At 35.3% G+C, this 19,483-nt stretch overlaps 1 long non-coding RNA gene across 11 annotated transcripts in view; it reads left to right on the top strand.

Moving 5' to 3' along the window:
* The window catches only part of LOC114012751 (uncharacterized), an 85,128-nt gene that overhangs the window by 50,944 nt on the left and 14,701 nt on the right, over positions 1-19,483 (top strand). For 8 of the 11 annotated variants that reach the window (XR_003555428.2, XR_003555426.2, XR_003555430.2 and 5 more), the window contains 2 exons: positions 12,880-12,944; positions 18,762-18,939. This is a non-coding gene — a long non-coding RNA (uncharacterized LOC114012751). The remainder of the gene's footprint in view (positions 1-12,879; positions 12,945-18,761; positions 18,940-19,483) is intronic. The other 3 variants (XR_003555423.2, XR_008746071.1, XR_003555420.2) reach the window with 1 other exon arrangement.

Here is a 19,483-nt window from a genome sequence, read left to right as displayed (position 1 = left end):
TAGCAAAGTCAAACCCAATATATTTGTTCTAAGCAGGAAAATTTCATAATCGTGTGGGTCTTAATCTTGCTTGTTTAGACTAATTTAATTTTGTACTGGTAATATAAGAGACCTTTATAAAATGACAAAAAACCCCTATTGGAATCTTACTGCACAAAAATACTCCTGGCTGAATGGGAGTATGGACTTGAAAAATACTTCTAATTGGAAAATTTCTGCTCCCCAGAGTGACCAGGAAAAATAGTAGTGTGCCATAGATGGGGGGTGGGGCAGACTACATTGCATTCTAGTTATTGCCCACTCTGCAGGACCCCTAAGAGGCCCCAGAAGCTAGAATAGAAGTACAAGCAACTTGAAATCCTGACCTGAATGTGAATACGGCAAAGATGCTTGAAAAATATGGTGGTTTCTCCTTTCCAGCCTTAGGTCAAACACAAGAATAATTGGAAGTTAAGCTTCTTATATTTAATCTTGGGTTTTCTGAAGTTCAGTCTTCACTAAAATGGAAAAGGAGGTATTCTATAAGAGCTTTTATTTTTTTGTATCTGCCTTCCTGCGTTGATCACACCCCTTTTATAGAACTGTAGAGACAGGGGCACATGGGAAAAAAGATGGGGTTTTTTGAGGTAAATCAGGCAGTAGGAGACAGAAAGGCATGATTATTGCTTGGGGCATCCTATTTTCCAGAAGAAGCATCACACAAGTAATTTGACTGGTATCATCTGTGGCTACACTTATTTGGTGACCTGTAATGATCAAGTGTCCATTTACATATGGGTGCGGATCTTGTGATCAGCCTTGTCTGGTGGGTGGAACAAGGCCCACTGTTATCAGTCTGGATCCACAGTGAGTCCTTTTAAATGCATTACTATTGGTTCACCTTTTCCATCAAGTAATAAGTTGGTTTCCAACTAAGAAAGGATAGCAAACGGGAAAAAAACAACCAATGTTCTTGTGATCACACTGTTTTGGAAGTACCTGTTGTGAGATTTACTCTACATTTTTCTAAGTCCCCTGACACAAGCCTGCATCAGAGATGGAATACAGATCTAGAAGAAGCAATGGCCAACAGAAAAAATAAAAGTTGCTTTCCTTCTGTCTTGGAAAAGAGAAAAGTAGAAAAAAAAAGAAAAAGTAAAAAAGATAAAAGTGATTAAATTTACTGTTAGCCTTTCTTCTCAACTTTACTTTAGTCTAGTGCAAGATATAGCATCTCTTAACCATGGTCCAAATTCACTGACGTTAGAGGAAAGAATATTTAAGATTTCAGTGGATGTATAAACAAGCTCTTATACTGTCCAGCATACTTTTTTGTATATGCTTTCATATGTAGGATTTTTTTTGCTGCCTTTGTTGTTTCCCTGACAACGCTTTTCTATTTGGTTGTTGCTACTAGGAGGTTTTACTTAGGTGGCAAACACCTCTATAGCACAAATGTATCACAGGAAAGTGCCCACGCAGTGTGCTTTATCCTGCTCTAAGTAAAGGAAAAATATGTCATAACACATAGCAGAAATAATTGCTAGTGAGATACAATTCTATGGGTATTACACATTTAGCTTTTACTATAAATGGATATAATATCGTAACACAATTTATTGTGAATTAAGATGGTAAGCTCTTCTAATGATACCAGAAACCAGAGAACTGATTTCTAGCATACTCCTTTGAACATTTACCACACAGCATGTACTATCCTACGTTTTCAGGGACAAGTTTCAGCTTTCACCTGGTCCTTGGGAATAAGGGCATTGGAAGGGAATAAAATATCTATAACAGGATTTTCTATTTTTATGTAATAGTACTTTAATTCTAGATTAAACTCAATAAATATACAACACTGTTTCACTGCATTCCATTGCATCAGGATAGAAACAATTAATTTGATGCTGCGTCCTACACAAAAGGAGAGATTGATTAAAGTGTTTTTATTAGTTCATGCAACAACAATAACAAAAGTGTCTGTTTTTCTCCTTAGTATTCTTGGCTGATTTAAAGAAACAATACATCAAAAAAAGAGGAAAATGTAATTCATGTAAAAGTCATTCAGATAAGACTGACATTTTTTCATAAAATAATAAAGTAATACTTTGTCTAATCTACTTATCAACACAGTGTTATCTGACACTTCGATAATAGACTAGTATGACCTTAGAGGTTAGCAATGACATTGCTTTCTGAACATGACAGTCCTTACTATGCCTTTCTGAGCCTGTCTAAAATGTTTTAATTTACATAATAATGTGGGCACAGTGGTTGCAGTATGACAAAATGAAACTTGCTAGTCTTTAGAAGTCTGAAATCATATCTGTCATCTGAAACAGAATGTGCCTGCCCTGCTTGCAACGAAGAGCTTGCCTACAGGACTCCAAATTTGCCCTTTTACAGCTGAGACATGCAAGTTATACCAAAAATGGACATAGGAAACAAAAGAACACTCTTACCACATCAAAATCCATTGCTTAAAGCTTAAAAAAAAATGGTTGCTTGAGTGAGTAAACATCTTTGTTATTCTTCCTTGAAATAAAGTTTTATGTCATGAAAAACTTGGAAAAATCAAACATCAGACCAGAATTTTAACTTTATTACTGTAAATAACTATTTTATTTTCCTCACCATTAAATGTGTGTCTAGAGATGGCCCTAGGAGCTTATTTTTCAAAAGCAGGTAAATAAAAATTTGAAAGTACAGTTGAAACTAAATTTTAATAGTTTTATAGGCAGTTAATGATCAAAATATACATTTCTTGAGATTTTCAGCAGACAAATTTCTTAAAATTAATGTTTGGGTTGTCCAACCCAATTAAAAGATTTTAACAGGCTTTTTAAAAATACTTATGCACATCTTTCAGCAGTTAAAAGCATTTGGAAATGTAATTTTTAGACATGAAAATTTTCAGGGTGAAGCTCAGAATCCTGAGTTGCTTGGTTTATTCCTACCTATTGAAGGTAAAGCATCTAGGAAGTCACAGGTGCTCTATATTTTAGGCTAACACTTGAAAATTCTGATGGGTGTTATTTAGGGAAGGTGATTTTTCACTGAAATGTCATCTTATTTATTTTTATTTTTGCAAACTATTAAGTTTCTACAACCTTCAGAATTGTAATTATGTTTGAGGGAACAATTTTAACAACATTAAACAATTCAACAGCAATTATTTAGAATATTTTTATTTAAAACATAAATTTCCTATATATATTTCCACTTTCAGTATAGAAAATGTTTGATCTATTATCATTTCTTTGTATCTTAATAAATAATCTCTTCAATTCAGTTGCTGAGTTTTGGGTCTCCAGACAAGTCTCTCAAACTACGGATGCTATCACTGCTGCCAAAATATTTTGTTTCTTTGTAGTCAATTTTGACTACAATTCAAATTTTCTCTAGAAGTTTGCAAAACATAGAAATAATTCATTTGTTTTATTCAACATTTTCGGGTAAAGTCCTCATTTCATTTTCTGGATGGCACAGCTTCCATTGCTTTAGACTTTATTTTTCTTATAATCCTTTTTTAAAATACTTGTATTTTAAACTCTCTTTTTTTATATACAGCCACTAAATTCAAGCTTTATCTTTCATATAAAAAGGTGTTGGGTTTTTTTTTTTTTTTTTGGCATTAGTTCTTAGTTAATTCTATTATTTTCCATCTGTAATTATTCCTTCCTATTCTCCTCTTACTGTAACTTCTCTTTGCGACATTTCATAGTACTAAAGCATCTACAGTGCCAGCCCCTCTCTCCTGTAGGAGAGGTATGGGAAGCAAATGGGCTCATGGTAGCTATTCCCAGTGCAAGATCTTTCATTGCAACACATGTTCTGGGTTTGAGAGAGGCAAATTCTTGTGTTTCATATCCAGGGTGGTGACTAGCAGTTTTCTAGGGGGTGGCATAACATAGGACTAGTGACCCTCCTATGGTAAAAACTAGGAAGGGAGTAATTTCGGACAAGAAAATCTCCACTGTAACATACCATGGGGAGGATGATTACTGGCTTGTAAAATCAGCTGCAAGATCTGATCCCTGTTCTAACAGATTTTCAGGTGTCTAGTTGAGACACCCTCAGAAACAAATTTGCACTGCATCAGCTCTGGAGCTACGCTCTTTAGCTCTAATTTTTACTTAGACTGCCTGGTGGGAGGCAGTGCCAGCTCTGGTTTTGGGGGCTAAAGAAGGCATAGTGTGTCTACCTCATCCAGCTGCCTTCTGGCAAGCTTGGCAAATAAGTGCCTTGGTATTCTGTAGGGGAACTTCTGCTACAGCTGCTGGAGTGATGATCCTAGGCTTTTCTTACCCAGAAGGTGATTCAGGACAACTAAACAGTCACTGATACTTTTCCCACCAAAGCACAGTATGGCATCCAATGGACTGGGAAGAGAGTATCACTGAGAAAGAGGAGTCCGCTGTCTCAGATGTTGCCCTTTATGCACAGATCTGAGTAGAACTGATACTGGTGGAAACATCTGGAAATCTGTGAATTCTGAATTCACAGGATGAACCGGTGGATATTTGTATCTACCTATTTTTCTATACCTTGCTCTCCTACAAGTGATGGAAAAAAGTTTAAAAATACGATCAAACACAAATCAGTGGGTATTAACGATACTTCTATCCCTTGTCTGATATCTAAGTTTATCCACAATTCTTTTTCTTTTCCTGTAGACCATCCAATTTTTATTGTACTATAGGATTATATTTCAGTGGTGCATAGCTCTGAGAAATATATGACCAGCAAAGTCACCTGGTGACATCCTGCTTTGATAGAGTTACATACACATTGGTTTGAGATACATAAGGTATTGTGGCCTGAATTTCTTCCAAAGTGATTACATTTATGCTACTAAAGTGTAAATGGTTTCACAGAATGTACACTTTTAGGGGGAACTAACGATTTTTATTAGGTTTCAAGGGGTTTATTGGAAAGTAAACTGGCTATAAAAGGTATTGGCTAGGCTGTCCATGTAAATCAAAGTAGTTGTATCAGTGGAGCTACATTATTTGATACTGTTAAGGAACTGGTTTTATAATTCCATTTGTTAAAAGAATTACTGGTCTTACTGATTATAACAATTTTATGTCTATACTGTATTGCCATAGTTCCTGTTCACAGGAAGCTAGACTAACTAATCAGGGTCAGCTCTGTCAAAGTTGCAGATTAAGTTGCTTTTCAGTGGAGGTACAGCTGCCTTCCCTATTGCTTTGTCTTGGCTGGGAGCAAAGGTAGAGTTGTTGAAAGGAAAATATTTTTTTATGTCAAAAACAAATTATCTTGCATCTAGCAAGTGTTGACCATAAATCTTTGATGTAAGAAAGTCAAAACATCTCATGTCTTGCTTCATTGTGAGTATGCTTTGCTTTAATTGTGCACTGATTACTTTTGTTAATTTTTTTAAAAATTTATTGTTTTGATTTTTAAGCCAAAACATATCAGTAAATTTAATTGTACAACTTTTCATACTTTTTTCAAATTACCAAAGAAATATTTAACCCCATTCTGCAATGAAACCAACTCAGAATTTTCAAAGTAAAAGTATTTATTTTTTTAAAAAGCTCCTATGGAATGGTGTCTTCATGGGGAATTTCAAGTAGTTTTCCCGAATTGGCAGGAAATAATTTTTTCAGCCTTGGACTTTTCCATGCCATTTGTTGTCGAACAGCTCTGACCTAACTTGCGTTTCCAGAACCTAGGAGGCAGGCTTACAACACCGGGCAAGGGTGGTCCTTATCCAGAAGTACACTAAGTACAGCCTAATAATAATAATAATAATAATAATAATAATAATAATAAAGAAGTTAATTGAGTTTACTGATCTGCAGGGTGACTTTCAATATGTCCTTGAAGAGGAAAAAAAGTCAGTAGAGTAGGCATCATAGTGATGTTTTTCTTCATACAAACTGCAGTACAAGTTGTTGTCTTGCAATTTTCACATAAGTAATTTGTACTCTTCATTCCATGGGCTGGTTTCAATATTTAAAGTGAAGTATATAACATACAGGTGATAATCCAGATTTTGACAATTCTACAAAAAACACATTTTTTAAGATCAGACTGTATATTTGTGTGTGTCTGATTATGTTGTTGTTAAACAGGAGATTTTGCTTAAAGGAGATTTAATTTTTTAGACTGATCTAAAGTATGTTTTCTAAGTTACTTAGTTCATCTGCTTTGAAAGAACTCTAATCTAAAGTACTAAATTTTGAATTAATATGATATCTCCTAATTCTCACATTGACAATTTTCATTCAGGGAGAGTGGTCTTTGTTCCTTCTAGACTAAGATATTCTTCCCTTTTCATTTAGTATTTCTGGAACAAAACTTGTACTTTTAACAGCAAGTTTCACTCCAGGTGAATTTCAAGAGTTAATTCACCCTATTCCTGAAATTACTGTCTCTATAAGACAGCAAGCTAAGGCTGATTTTAATTACTGTCATCACTTTCCAGGACAGTAGCTTTTGTGAAGACTTGGCTGCACTAAAACTTCCGCTATTGTTTAATCCATGTACAGATTATGTGGACAAGTGAAAACTTGATACAGCAGTAACTTGTGATCCGGTTTTGCGAAAACCTTTGCTATCTGATGAGAAGAAAGACAGGGATAATAACAAAGAAAAGAAAGAAAGGATAAGAAAGTTTAGATTAAAGATTGCCTTGATATCATTTTTGAGAACTGAATGAAATCACCACAGCAGCTCTCCACTCAACAAATCTTTTAGTGGCTTACCTTGACTACAAGATGTGTATCACCACATATTACTATTAAAAGACAAGTGAAAATAAATGAGATTTTAATATGAATTTTGAAGTATTGTAAACCATTCCCTCAAATTTCTAATGGTCTGAGTTAAATAATACAGGAATAACAAACATATATATGTATGTAATATATATACACACCACAGGTTTTGATATTTGTATGTTCATATATACATACACACACACACACACACACATGCACATGCTTGTATAGCTCTGTGTGTATATATATATGTCCCAGAAGCTGCTAGCCTATTAATTCAGTTGGAAGTGCATGGTGCTTTCAAAGTTTTTAAACACTTTAAATAAACTTCATCTTAGATCTCCAATGTCACGTTTCTCATGAAAGAAATGAACATGTTAATTTTATCCTCTCCTTTTTGTGGAGGCAGATAAAAAGAAACCTGTGCTGAATTTCTTAAAGGGATGACTATAAGGAAGAAACAAAACTATTACTGCTATATTAACCTGAAGGTTGTGAGGGGATTCATACCAAAGGGACTATTATGAATGGTTAATAACTACCTATATTAATCTTAAAATTAATAAATTATCATCATACTGAATTGTAATGCATCTTGTCTTCTGCCTCCTTCAATACTCTTGCATACCTGTAGCTTGAGAAAGCATTCCATGTAGGTAAGCAGTTGCACCAAACTATCTTTTTATGATGCCTTGGAGATAAAAGAAAAGACAGTTTAGAATAATATAATTTTTTTGAAGTAGATAGAGCAGGTAAGTTGACTGGAATCCATAATGCTGATGTATAAAAACATGCTTTCATCTGTTGATGTTAAGAGAGGGTCTAAAGCCTTAAAAATAATAGCGAAGGATTATGGCTTCCTGTCATGCCAAAATTGCCCTAGTTTTCTTTCACTAGTTGAATAGTGAATAGGACATGTGTAATGATCACTGGGAAAAATAATGTGTTTGATTTTGAATGTTAAAAGTTACCGTTTTCCCTGCTGAGCCTGTTGATCAAAAAATCTGTCACTGGAGAAAACTGAAACAAACAACTACTTACCTGAAAGACAGACTAGTGGCAGAACCATTTTAAAACAGTAACTGAAAAGAAATCTCTGTAAAAATGTAGTGTTCAGTACTGATCCTAAAACTGGCACATGAAGGATCCAATTGCAGATTCTCTATTTACCAAACACGAACAGAGCAGGTAGACATTTTAGGACCAGGAAAGGAATCAGCCCTCATATAGGCTGGCATCCCACCCTGAGGCTTTGCATTATATTACTTGTAGAAGTCTGAAGCCTCTGCCTGAGTGACCGAGTGGATAGAATATTTTTCACCACTCTAACATTTTCTGGCACTTAGAACTTGGTGCCCACATCCCCAGACTAATAATGACTCTGTCCAATGGATGTGTAGTAAGTTCAACTGTGTAGTAAGTTCAAACTTTTTATACATATCCTTGATGGAGAATTTGCAGATGTTTCTTTAGGAAAGCCAAGAGAAAAATTGAGGATGGAAGTAGAAATTGTTTTGTGCCTTTTATGAGTATTGGCTTTAAAGTGAACCTAAGCAGACAAGGAGGTAACTTGGCCTCCTCCTTCCCTTGAGGATCATCAGAACCCCGATTCACATAGCCCTTTTCCTGAGCAGGTCAGTCATCCATGGAGCTGAATGCAGTAACTTTCCATGAATCATTAAGAATAGGTGTAGCAGATAATGATTAGCTAAATTACTTCTCTAAGTCAATGATCTGTGAGGTAAAACATGTGGAGATCAGGCTAAGAGAAGGAAAACTAGATGGATTGGTTGGACTTTACAATTAAGACGACTTTGCTCTTTATAGTTTACATTTCTGAGGATTTTTAATATATTACTGAGATAAACAATCTCCAAAAAAGATAAAAACAAATGTTTTGTGGATTGAATATTAGATGTATAAAATAATCAAAGTTTCATTAGAGTAGCAAGGTCTTAACTCTAGAATTACTGAAAGAGAGAGAGCTCAATGTGTGAGGAAATTGTGTAGAACAGCAAGTTCTAGTTCCCTTGGAGACTGCTGTATGTAGGGAAACTGGTACCTTAGTTTTTGCATTTAGTATCAAGTAAGGTCTGACTGCAGATCTGTTGTGGACTCATGGTTTGGATCATGTGAGAAGTAAGGCTATTGAAGAGATGTGATGTTTCTTGTACAGTATTATTTGGAATATTTCAAAAATTCCTGGATATAGGTTGGAAAAATAGTAAGAATAATGCTAGCTCATACTTATTCCTAGGGGTTACTGCTGTAATTTTATGAAATAACTGTCAAACTAGTAAACTTTGATGGTTTATGTAAATGATAAAGAAAATTATGAATAACTTTGTAAACAACTCTCTCCCCCACTGGGCTTGGACTGAGCAAGCCAAGGCCAACTCAGCCAAAATTAAATGGAAAACTAAAAGCAGACCGTCAAACGGTGCTTCACAATGTCATGGGAATAAATTTGACAATGTAAGAAAGTTACTGAAGTCAATTCATTTGAGAAGCTTGTTGCAACACCCAACTGAAAAAATTCACATTTTCTTAATGTAGAAGTGCATAAACTAGCTCAAATGTACTCTAAAGAATGAAGAAAAAAAGAAGACTATGAGATCCAGATCTGCTTGGATGACCTAATACTCTCAGAAAGGGTATTCAGGCTATAAAGAATGGGAAAAGAATGGCAAAAAAAAGATATATTTTAGAGGTTTGGAGATAAAGTGAAAAAAATGCAAGAATTCAAGGTGGGGTAGACCTTGCAAAGGATATTAAAAGTACTACTCAGAGGTTCTATGGACACATGGTTAAAAGAAAAAAGAAAGAAATAGATTATGAAATAGAAAAGACAGGTTGTGCCAAAAGAAAAAACAAATAAAAGAAAATACGTTTCTTGATAAGATAGTAATCTAGACAGAGAAAATACAGTAGAACTAAGTCATCTGGATTTCTATGAAGCATTTGATATGGTTGTACATAGGAAATTCACAGCCAACTGCATAATGTACTGAAGGTTTAAAGCAAATAGGAATAATTTTAGGGCAATCTAGTTTTGTTAATCACCTTGACAGAAAAGGAAGGAGAGTTCTACTAAAATATGTCTTGACAAGTAGTCGGGAATCAATATAGAAAAGAATTTGAGAAGACCTGAATGTGCTTGCAGCTTAGAACAACAGGAATAAATCAAATACATGAAATACAAATGAATGATTAATTTAGGTTTTGAGTTGACCTCTGTTGTTTCACTTCCTTCTGAAGGAAATCCGGATTCTGAAATCAAAATCTTGAACAAAACAACAAATTTTAGTGAGAATAGTATTGTTGGAGACTAAGATGGAGAATTGCACCTATATGACAAAGGAGAAGGACCTCAACGTTAGTGAACAGTGTGCTGCTGTGGCAAAGAAAGCCAACAGGATGCTGGATTATATCAACAAGGGCATCACCAGCAGAGATAAAGAAGTTATCCCACTCTACTCAGTGCTTGTCAGGCCACACCTGGAATACTGTGTTCAGTTTTTATCCCAGCTATTAAAAAAATGTAGACAGGCTGGAGAGGGTTCAGAGAAGGGCCACGAAGATGAACAAAGGACTGGGAAGCCTGAGGAAAGGCTGAGAGAACAGGGTTTGTTCAGCCTTGAGAAAAAAATGTCTAGGGGAGACCTTATTACCATGTTCCAGTAATTAAAGGGTGGTTACAAAGAGGATGGACACTCCCTTTTTACAAAAAGTAATGTGGAAGAGATGAGGGGTAATGGGTTCAAGTTACTCCTGAAGAGATTCTGACTGGACACGAGGAAAATTTTTCACAATGAGAACCATCAGCCATTAGAATAATCTTCCTGGGAAAGTGATGAATTCCCCAACACTGGACACTCTTAACATCTAGCTGGACAAGGTGCTGGGCGATCTTGTCTAGATCGTGCTTTTGCCAAGACAGATTGGACCAGATGATCCTTGTAGTCCCTTCCAACTTGGTATTCTATGATTCTATGATTTATGGTATTAATAAGAAATGTGATATAAATGTCAGGAAGGCTAGTGTGGTTTGTACATATATCTTGGAGGGTAATCCCAATGTGTCGGTATTAATGCCATTGTACTGTGGCCCCACAGATAGAAGATGATCTACTTTTAATTTTTCTCAGTCATTTTGTAAAAGTGAACGTAGAATGCGTATAGTAGCAAATTTTTCCTGATATTCTTGTATTCTGCAAAAGGTGATCTTTGAGGATGCTGCAATCACTTGGAAAGTAATTGTCTCACTACAGCTGAGAAATGGACTTAGTAAGTCCTGAGAATCTTTTATTAGTTGCTTTTCCTAAGTAAATTAAAATTGAAAAGATGAGGCCAAATAACTCAAGTGGGGGAAAAAAAAGCTTTGTTTGCTCCCTCCCAGATATGTATGTGTGAATTAAAATTCACAAGCCTGTGTGTCTCTAAAAAGTTTAAGCACTGTGGCACAATAAAACCATCCATTTATAGTTTCAAAGGAACAGCCACAGTATGTCAATAACACTACAGCTTAGGGATGAAGTCCTAAGTTTGCTTCAGCGCTTGGTAATATTAAATTTTTCTGACCACTTTGGACTAACAACATTGATCCAGTCTGTAGACACTATGCAAAATAATTTAATCTTGAATTCTTATAATTAACATCAATTACTTCCCTCATTGCTTGGAAATATGCAGCTGTACTTTCAATGCTACCATACACAAAATATTGGCAAAATGATAGAGAGTGGAATCTCGTATTTAAAGACCTGACACACCCCAGCTGAAATTTGTTACATTTATTCAGTTTGGGTGCCAGACTCCCTGTCATGCTACCTGAACCCTGACCTACCTAGAATGACCAAACCCTAGTCATGCAAGAAAGTCTTTTATCATCCCAGCTTCTCCAGTCCTTTGAACAAATGTTGTCAATTATGTCATGTAAATATGTTGGACATGGTGAATAATTGCCGGCTAAGACTAGTCTTTAAGGTGAGAAATAGTAGTCTCTAAACTCAGAAGACAGAAAATGAGACTCCCAGTAACAATCTCCTTTAATTCACAGTGTTCTTTATTTCCCCTGCTCCTGCCTCTAAAACAGCTTTCCGCTACATTATCAGGACATGCACACTTCTGGTAGTGAAAGGTCACTGATAATTCACTCTACAACACAGTGCTTTGTGAACTTTTCAGATGTAAATTCTGTTGTTACGCTTGTTGGAGAACATGTAACTGGAAAACATAAGCCTGTTCCAACTTTAACCATCAATGCAAAAGGACAAAAAAAAAAGTATTCTTTCAAGAAGCATCACTAATTAGGTGAATGAAATTAATCAGCAAAGGGCCTGATCTGCAAAGTTGCTTTGCTTGTGACATACTGAAGAGCTTCTACCTAGTGGTTCTTAGTGAATCATGTTTTTCTAAGTATAAAAACTGCAACTTGTGCTCACAATCAGGATTATTCTGGTTTTGTGAAGGGAAAAAAAAGAAAAAATGGAGCAAAACAATTCTGATGAAAACTAACAAGCATAACTGCACTCATTTCATAGGGGTTGGTTTTAATTGCCTCATCTCAGGGCTTTTTCAGGGCCAGACTGCAACAATAATGCTTTGCATTTAAAAGGCAATGTACAGAAAGTATAAATGTATTTCATGGCATTTGCTGAACTTTCAGTTCTGGACAAATATATGGTAGGCCTTTTGTGCAGGTCATATTAGACCCAAGTATTTTAAGCTTCCCCAGAACAATGTAGATTCTTTTTTCTGATCTTTTCACCATAGTTCTGGGTGCAGACTGTCAGTTTAAAGCCAGGAAGGAGACATTTTAATTTCTAGTAAATATCTCAAGAGGGAAATGCTAGATCAAGCATGTAACATATTCCAAGAATAGCACCAACATTACAAAATTTTTCCTTAATACAGGAAATGAACAGAACTTAGATAAATCAATAGAACACCTCTATGTAGTTCCCTTACTAAGTTTCATTGTTTCTCAGTGTCCTACAGCATTTGAGTCAGTGTCATTTCAGAATTCCAGATTCCCTTTCCTGATCACAGCTTCTCTGTGCCTTTCATTGTCTCTTTCCTTTATGAATGTCTTTTGTCTTTGTGAGCACTGACAACCCTTTTCTTTTAAATAATTTCTTTCTAGTGAAGTCTTCTGCAAAGAAGGTGTACCTGGATTACAAGCAGGACTAGTTTGTTAACCATGTTTAGGTAAGTAAAGAGGTAAGAAAACTAGAGAAGTATTTGTCTCAAAAAGTTAGTTTAATTCCTTTCTCTTTGGTTGAAGTCTAATCACATGATTAAAACCCATGACAATGGCATAGAAATAGTGTTTGCAATCACTTTAGGCCAAGGGCTATACATGGGGCTAAGAGTACAGAAAGATGATCTTAATTGTACAATCTTCTGGATAGAATTCAAATGTCATGTGAACTTTAGTTTCAGTAATCTAGCACACACAGTTCCCTTTCTGCTTTTATATACTGCATAAGACATAACCGAAGCTCATGCAGGAGGAGTTCTTACAGATTCCTGTGAAAACTGTTTTTAAGAACACTTTCTGGTGAACAGCTTCCACCCCAGTGATTGGGGAGAAAAAAGCTCCTATGCTGAGGACACACCTGATTCAAAATGGAGAATGAAAAGTAGAATTTACAAAGGAAAAGAGCTATTTCATATATTAGACTATATATGTCTGTATTGACTTGCAGGAGATATCTACACACAAGATAGTAACAATTTAAAATACGTGAAACCAGAACAGAATCTCTTAGACACAGTTTAAAGTGTTTCCTAAAACACAGTTAAACAACTGATGGTTGTCAAACTTAGTGGTTTCATTAGTTTGAATTAATGTTTTTTGAAACTATGCAATTACTGTCTTGTTAAACCACTGACATTTTTTCATGAATCAATGTGACCTTTTACTTCCTCCTTTTGTGGCAAGCATGTTTCCATCTTACGGCAGATGAAATTATAAACAGTAGAGAAGGGGTCTTAGCATATAAATGAGTAACCAGAAGAAAGCAGCTTGGATGCTCTGAACCTTTATTTTATACTGCAACAATGTAAATACATTTTAATTAATCACATTAATCAGAAGTTAGTTTTAGTGCAGCTAGTTCAATATTTTTCACTGGTCATTATGTCAATTTACAACAATAATTTCATAAGTGGTTTTTTTTTCTATTAAAATTCATGGATTTAGGAGCAAGGAGAGAAAGGATGAAAGAAAGGACTTCAGAATAACACAATGTTTGTTTAGCACTGGAAGGTGTTAGGTGTTAATGGTGAAAAATGGTGGGACCTGGTAAGTAAAGATGGGCATAAACATTTACAACATCAGACATGTTCACGTGATGTTCCAAAAAACCCAGCACATCTTCACCACACAAAGGCCAGGGGACATTGAGGTATGGGTGAACTTTTGACTAGGAAGATTAAAAGAAAAAAAAGTGATTCTTCTTTTTAGAATAGGATACTATTCTTATGCTAAATTATTATATCTGAAATATCTGAGAATAGAGTACTTTCCAGTTTATAACTATGTGGCTAAAGTAATCTGCATGTGAATAAGCAGGTATCTCCCCACCTGTCTTTTCATGCTGCTGGCCAGCTTCCTCATTTCTGTCATGCAGGAGCCTTTACTTCAGACGTTACTCTGTTATGTTCTGTTGACTTCAAAATATGTCTTTAAAAACCACAACCTAATATCCAGCACCTGCAAAATATTGTGAAGCATTAGGAACAGTTGTAATGAAAACTGACTGCAAGCGTCATAACAACAGGTGACATTATTCATAACCTACAGTTATAACAAGGTTATGATATAAACTCAGTGATCATAGATGAAATAAGCCAGCTACAAATGTGAAAATATCCTGAACTTTAGAAGTAATACAACCAAGTATAATAAATCTTGCCTGCAAATGTAATAAGGCCCTTAACTGAAATGTAATAAAATCTATCAACAGCTGCAATGTATATGGAACATATTATATAGCTTTACTATGAATTATACCCCCTGCTGTTTATGGACTCCACAATGTCATGCTTTGTCTTCTTCCAGAAAATCAAATGCTATGGGACTAAGTGTTTTCCAATTTATATTAAGTATGACAGTGTGTTAATACAGAAATGTTGAGGGTGAAAATGAAATTTTGAATCCAGATGTGCTCCTTCGTCATCCTGCTAGCATAAGAGAAAGGATGTGGTCTACCACATATGGCTCAAACACTTCCTCAGCTAGACAAGGTAGAAACCAAAATGGATGTTCTGTGTAACTAATATGTTCCTCTCCTGCTAGCAATAGAAATACATACACAAAGAAAGAAAGAGTTTTGATGAGTGGCGTGGCAGGGAGAATGTTCAATCTGCCTGATCTTTATGTTACTCTCTTTTTTTGGCTTCTGAAATTTCATTTGAGGACGATATATATAAGTTCCTAGAAAGTGCCAGTTGTGACTTCTTTACTGGAGTACTATCCCAACAAATGAACAGGAAGGACTGATGTCATGTGGCTGATTGGTTGCCATCTGCTTGTGATAATCTCATGTACCTCTACTGTTCCTGAAATGACAAAACACCCAATGCTGTAACTCAGGAGGAACCTAGAGGGTTCTACGTTAAAATATCAAAGGAAGTGTTTTGATGGTTTCTTTGTGTGCAGAGGTAACCTAATCATTAGTACTGCTAAATCCTTTGCTATGGAGGACTTACCTCTGGATGTCCTGAAGATTTTATAGCAATCCATTCCAAACACAAATGTTCCCATAGAGAATGCAATGTACACAAATAAAACGCTATATGCTTTCAAAAGCTGTTTATATTGTGCCATCTTCAGCCATGCCACTGTCCCTGATTTGCTTTCTGTCACTGTGTTATGGATACAAATGTAGTGTCGTATGAAAGCAAAATGTAGTCTTCTGACACTTCCAGCAGCACACAACTCACAACAAAATCAAAATAAATAAGCCTAACAATGTAATCTCTCAAAAACAAGCTAATACAGAACATTTTTGGCAGAATTTAATGGTGGATTAACGTACCTTGCAATCCCAAGAAGGAATTAATACCTGGAGTATCTATCTTTTATGGTTGCTGTAAATAATATTGCTGCAGCTCTGTAAGTACAGTGGGACAAATTAAGTTATTTGGGAAAATTTGATCTATGAACTTCCACAAGACATTTTTTTTTTTTAAACAAAATAATTACAGGCCTAAATACCGTTAGGCTTAGGTACATCTGTAAATATATTAAGGTATTTATGTAAGTCCCACTGGATGCCAGTAGAGAGAATTTGAAATTAGGAAAATAAAATTCTGTTAAGTTACTGTAAAGAAGGAACAGTAAAAATGGTTTTTAAGAAATCTACAAAAAAAGAAAATTATAGGAAAGTTAAGGAAACTAATTTGTTTTGCCTCTTTAAAGTTAATAGAATTGTTACTTGCAACAAAAGGAGATAAATTTTTTCTCAGTTGCTTTATGTTTTTTGAGTTGACAGTGCCCTTTAAAGGCTGTCGTTACCATAGGTCTTGCTTTCATTTGAAGATCCATCTGGATTTAATAACCATTTTAAATTTTATTGTATTTTGATTTCCAATTTGGAGTTGTGGAAGACAAATGACTACTTTACTAAATTAAGCCCATGACTATTTATTTCACAAATGGATTTCCAAATAACTCTAAATCATTTGTGAACAAGTCACATAGAGTACACTGGTAATTTGGGTAGTATTTTAATGAAATTTGTTCAATGCTTTTAGTATAGTTCTTAATTTTTGACATATTTTTAACTCTCAAACATTTAGGTTGTATGAGGTAGGGCTGAGAAGATAGGTGTGAGTTTTTTAAAAACTGGAACAGAATTATCATTGCACAAAGAGCGGTTGAACCATGAGGTCAGTGAAATCATCAGTCAAAAGTTCAAATTCAAAGGTCAGGTCTATTACTACTGTTCTAAGGTTCTTCTAACTTTATTGCTCAACATGGATATGCCCTATGTGAGTTGTCATGATCGCAGTCACATTTTACTTTTCTGGTTGATACTTGACTAACAAAGGACATGGTGCTCTGAAATAACAGTGATCTAAACTTTAAAGCCTTTTCTGGGATATAATCCAGGTATTATTAAACTTATTTTGTAGATACATTGATTAATGCACAGAGAGTAAAGACCGTGAAACAAGGTCCAATTAAACTTTTAGATCAATGCCTAGTAATTTCCCAAAGGCACTGATTAGCACATTGAAAAGGCTAAAAATGGCACCCAGAAATGTTGATTTCAGTACCCCATATTCCAATAATAAAACTTCTTTGAATTAATTTTGCAATTACAGTCCACTGTATTCAGGAACAATAGCACACCATAAACAGTGTAGGGCATGGGTGGGGAAAGGGGTCTGCTTGTATTGATGGTCTGATACAAAATATTCCCTCCTGGAACAGAACGGGAGCTCCAAAGGCACTGCAGTTCCAGGAATTCACTTATTTTCTTCCCATCCAAAGAAACAGAAAAATACACAGCTGCACCACAGTGCAATGTACTGCAGAAGTTCAGGGGCGTCCTCATGAGATGTCGCTTTTTCCTAGAGCTCTTTGGGGAGGTGTAACTGTTCACCACCCCTGACTCCCAGCTGACATGAAACATAGTGGAGCATTGAATGAAATACACAGCACCGACATTTCAAACCTTCTTCATGCCAGAAAATGCAACACCTGCACTGGACAATAGGAAGTGAATGTTTAGAGTCAAGTAAATTTGTCAATTTTTAAGCATGATACTTTACTCAAGATTCTACAAATGAAAGCCATAAATGAAAGACTGTGGCAGTGAAAATCCCTCCAAACCTGATGTGTATGTAACAACTTAGTTACACTCTTTTAGTCACCTGTTTTTTTGATTAATGTACTGGTTTTTTTTTAATGAAGTGAAAATATGAAAGAATTTGAAAATTCTTACCCCTTAAAGCTCCTCCTAAAGAGAAATGATACTTAAATATATCCAAAAGAGAGGGATTATGAAAAATCCCTTATGGCAGAGTTTCTATATCTACTGTCAATAATAATTTAGTATTACAATTCAAATTTAAACCAGGAATCCCCAAACACTTGTAACACCAAAGAATATTTTGAAAATGAAACTTGGTTATTATCCTTGTCAATGAGTAACACCTAAATTGTAAAATCTACCCCATAAGTTAGATAAAGGGACGATAATGACAATCTAATAATGAATTACTGTAGCAGGCATGGAGTTTTATTAACATAAATGACATTCATTGGAAGTCAATTTCAGCACAAGATGCCATTCTGTTAGGTTCTTCTTTGTTTCTTTTTCTTAAGTTTACAATATCTGGATGTCTGTAGCATGGTGATAATATAAAATTGTTCAATATAGGAAAAGATTTTTTGATATATTTTGGTTTTGCAAGTATAAAGAAAATGAGAACTGTCTTTTAGTCCTGACTGGAAAGCTGTTATTATTATGAAGTTAATCAGTTACTTGCTGTGATCTATAACAATTATAAAATATTTCTAATTTGTGTTATTTTTACAGATTTATATTTGTCAAATCCAGCTGGAACCTTATAGGGAATTAATTTTCTTCCTTGGGATCATAGCAGAGACTTCTTTCACCTTTACCAGGTGGCACTATATTATAGATAGAGCTTGTGATGTGGAAAGGCAAACATCTTTCTAAATTTCTTAGTGTTGTTAGCGTATGATCATATTTCCTCTTCCAGACAGATAGTGCTGTTACTGTCATGTGTGAGTGGGACACTTACATAAATACTCAGATCTGATGGCAAGTGATTTGTTCTTTCCTTGCTTTGGCAGTGACTCTTACAATGTACCGAGGTATTCTTCTCTGCTGTTAATTAATCCTTTATATTTATATTATGTTTGTTTATGTATTTATACGCATATGTATCCATATGTAAGTATGTGTACATAAATTTGCACAGCAATACTTATACACCACTGCATATATATCCAAGTACATTTACATGTTGTTGCTATGGCAGGATCCTGCTACCATTTGAGAAATAAAAAAATAAATACCACCAGAGGGCTCACAAGCTATTTCATTTTTGATGTCAACCGCTGTCTAAACCAATGAGTGCTGAGGCTTACCTTTCCTGAGATTCAATCTCCCATGTTTTCAACGTTTCTGTGCAGACATCAAGGTGTCCAGATACCAAGGTAAGGGTGCACTATCCCTTTTTCTGGCAACAGAACCTCATTTCAATATTACTATAATTTTTCTGCTCAGTAAAAGTATTCATTCTCAGCCCAGAGAGTTTACTTCTCTGTGGAAAAGCAAAAAGCAATTGGGCCTTGATTTGACATGTGCTTGAAGTTTTATCTACTTAATGCATGTTTATAGCCTATATATCGTATGTGCATGCATACAAGCTGATAGAGACACTTTAAAATATAGTCCTGTAATCTGTCTGAAGATGGATATGGGTGTAGGTAGATGAGTTGCCTAAATTAAACAGCCTTTTTAAAAAGGTACTCAATGACATACTGATTCCTCTTTTACAAACTTTGTATGTATTCCATTGCCAAGGTCAGCCATCTCTGCCTTAAGAAATATTTCTGATCACAGATCTTTTCTGTGGCAGAGAGCTTGCTGCTTCTCTAAATGCCTCTCAGGGATGTCTACGTAGCAGTAGGCTGGCAGAAAAAGTGTGAACAATACAGTGCCATATGCTAAAAAGTAGGAACAAGGAAGACTACTTAA

The sequence above is a fragment of the Falco peregrinus genome, chromosome 2 (genome assembly GCF_023634155.1).
Source record: "Falco peregrinus isolate bFalPer1 chromosome 2, bFalPer1.pri, whole genome shotgun sequence".
NCBI lineage: Eukaryota > Metazoa > Chordata > Aves > Falconiformes > Falconidae > Falco > Falco peregrinus.
The sequence above is the reverse complement of the archived record's forward strand: the minus strand, read 5'-3'. Positions and strand labels throughout refer to the sequence as shown.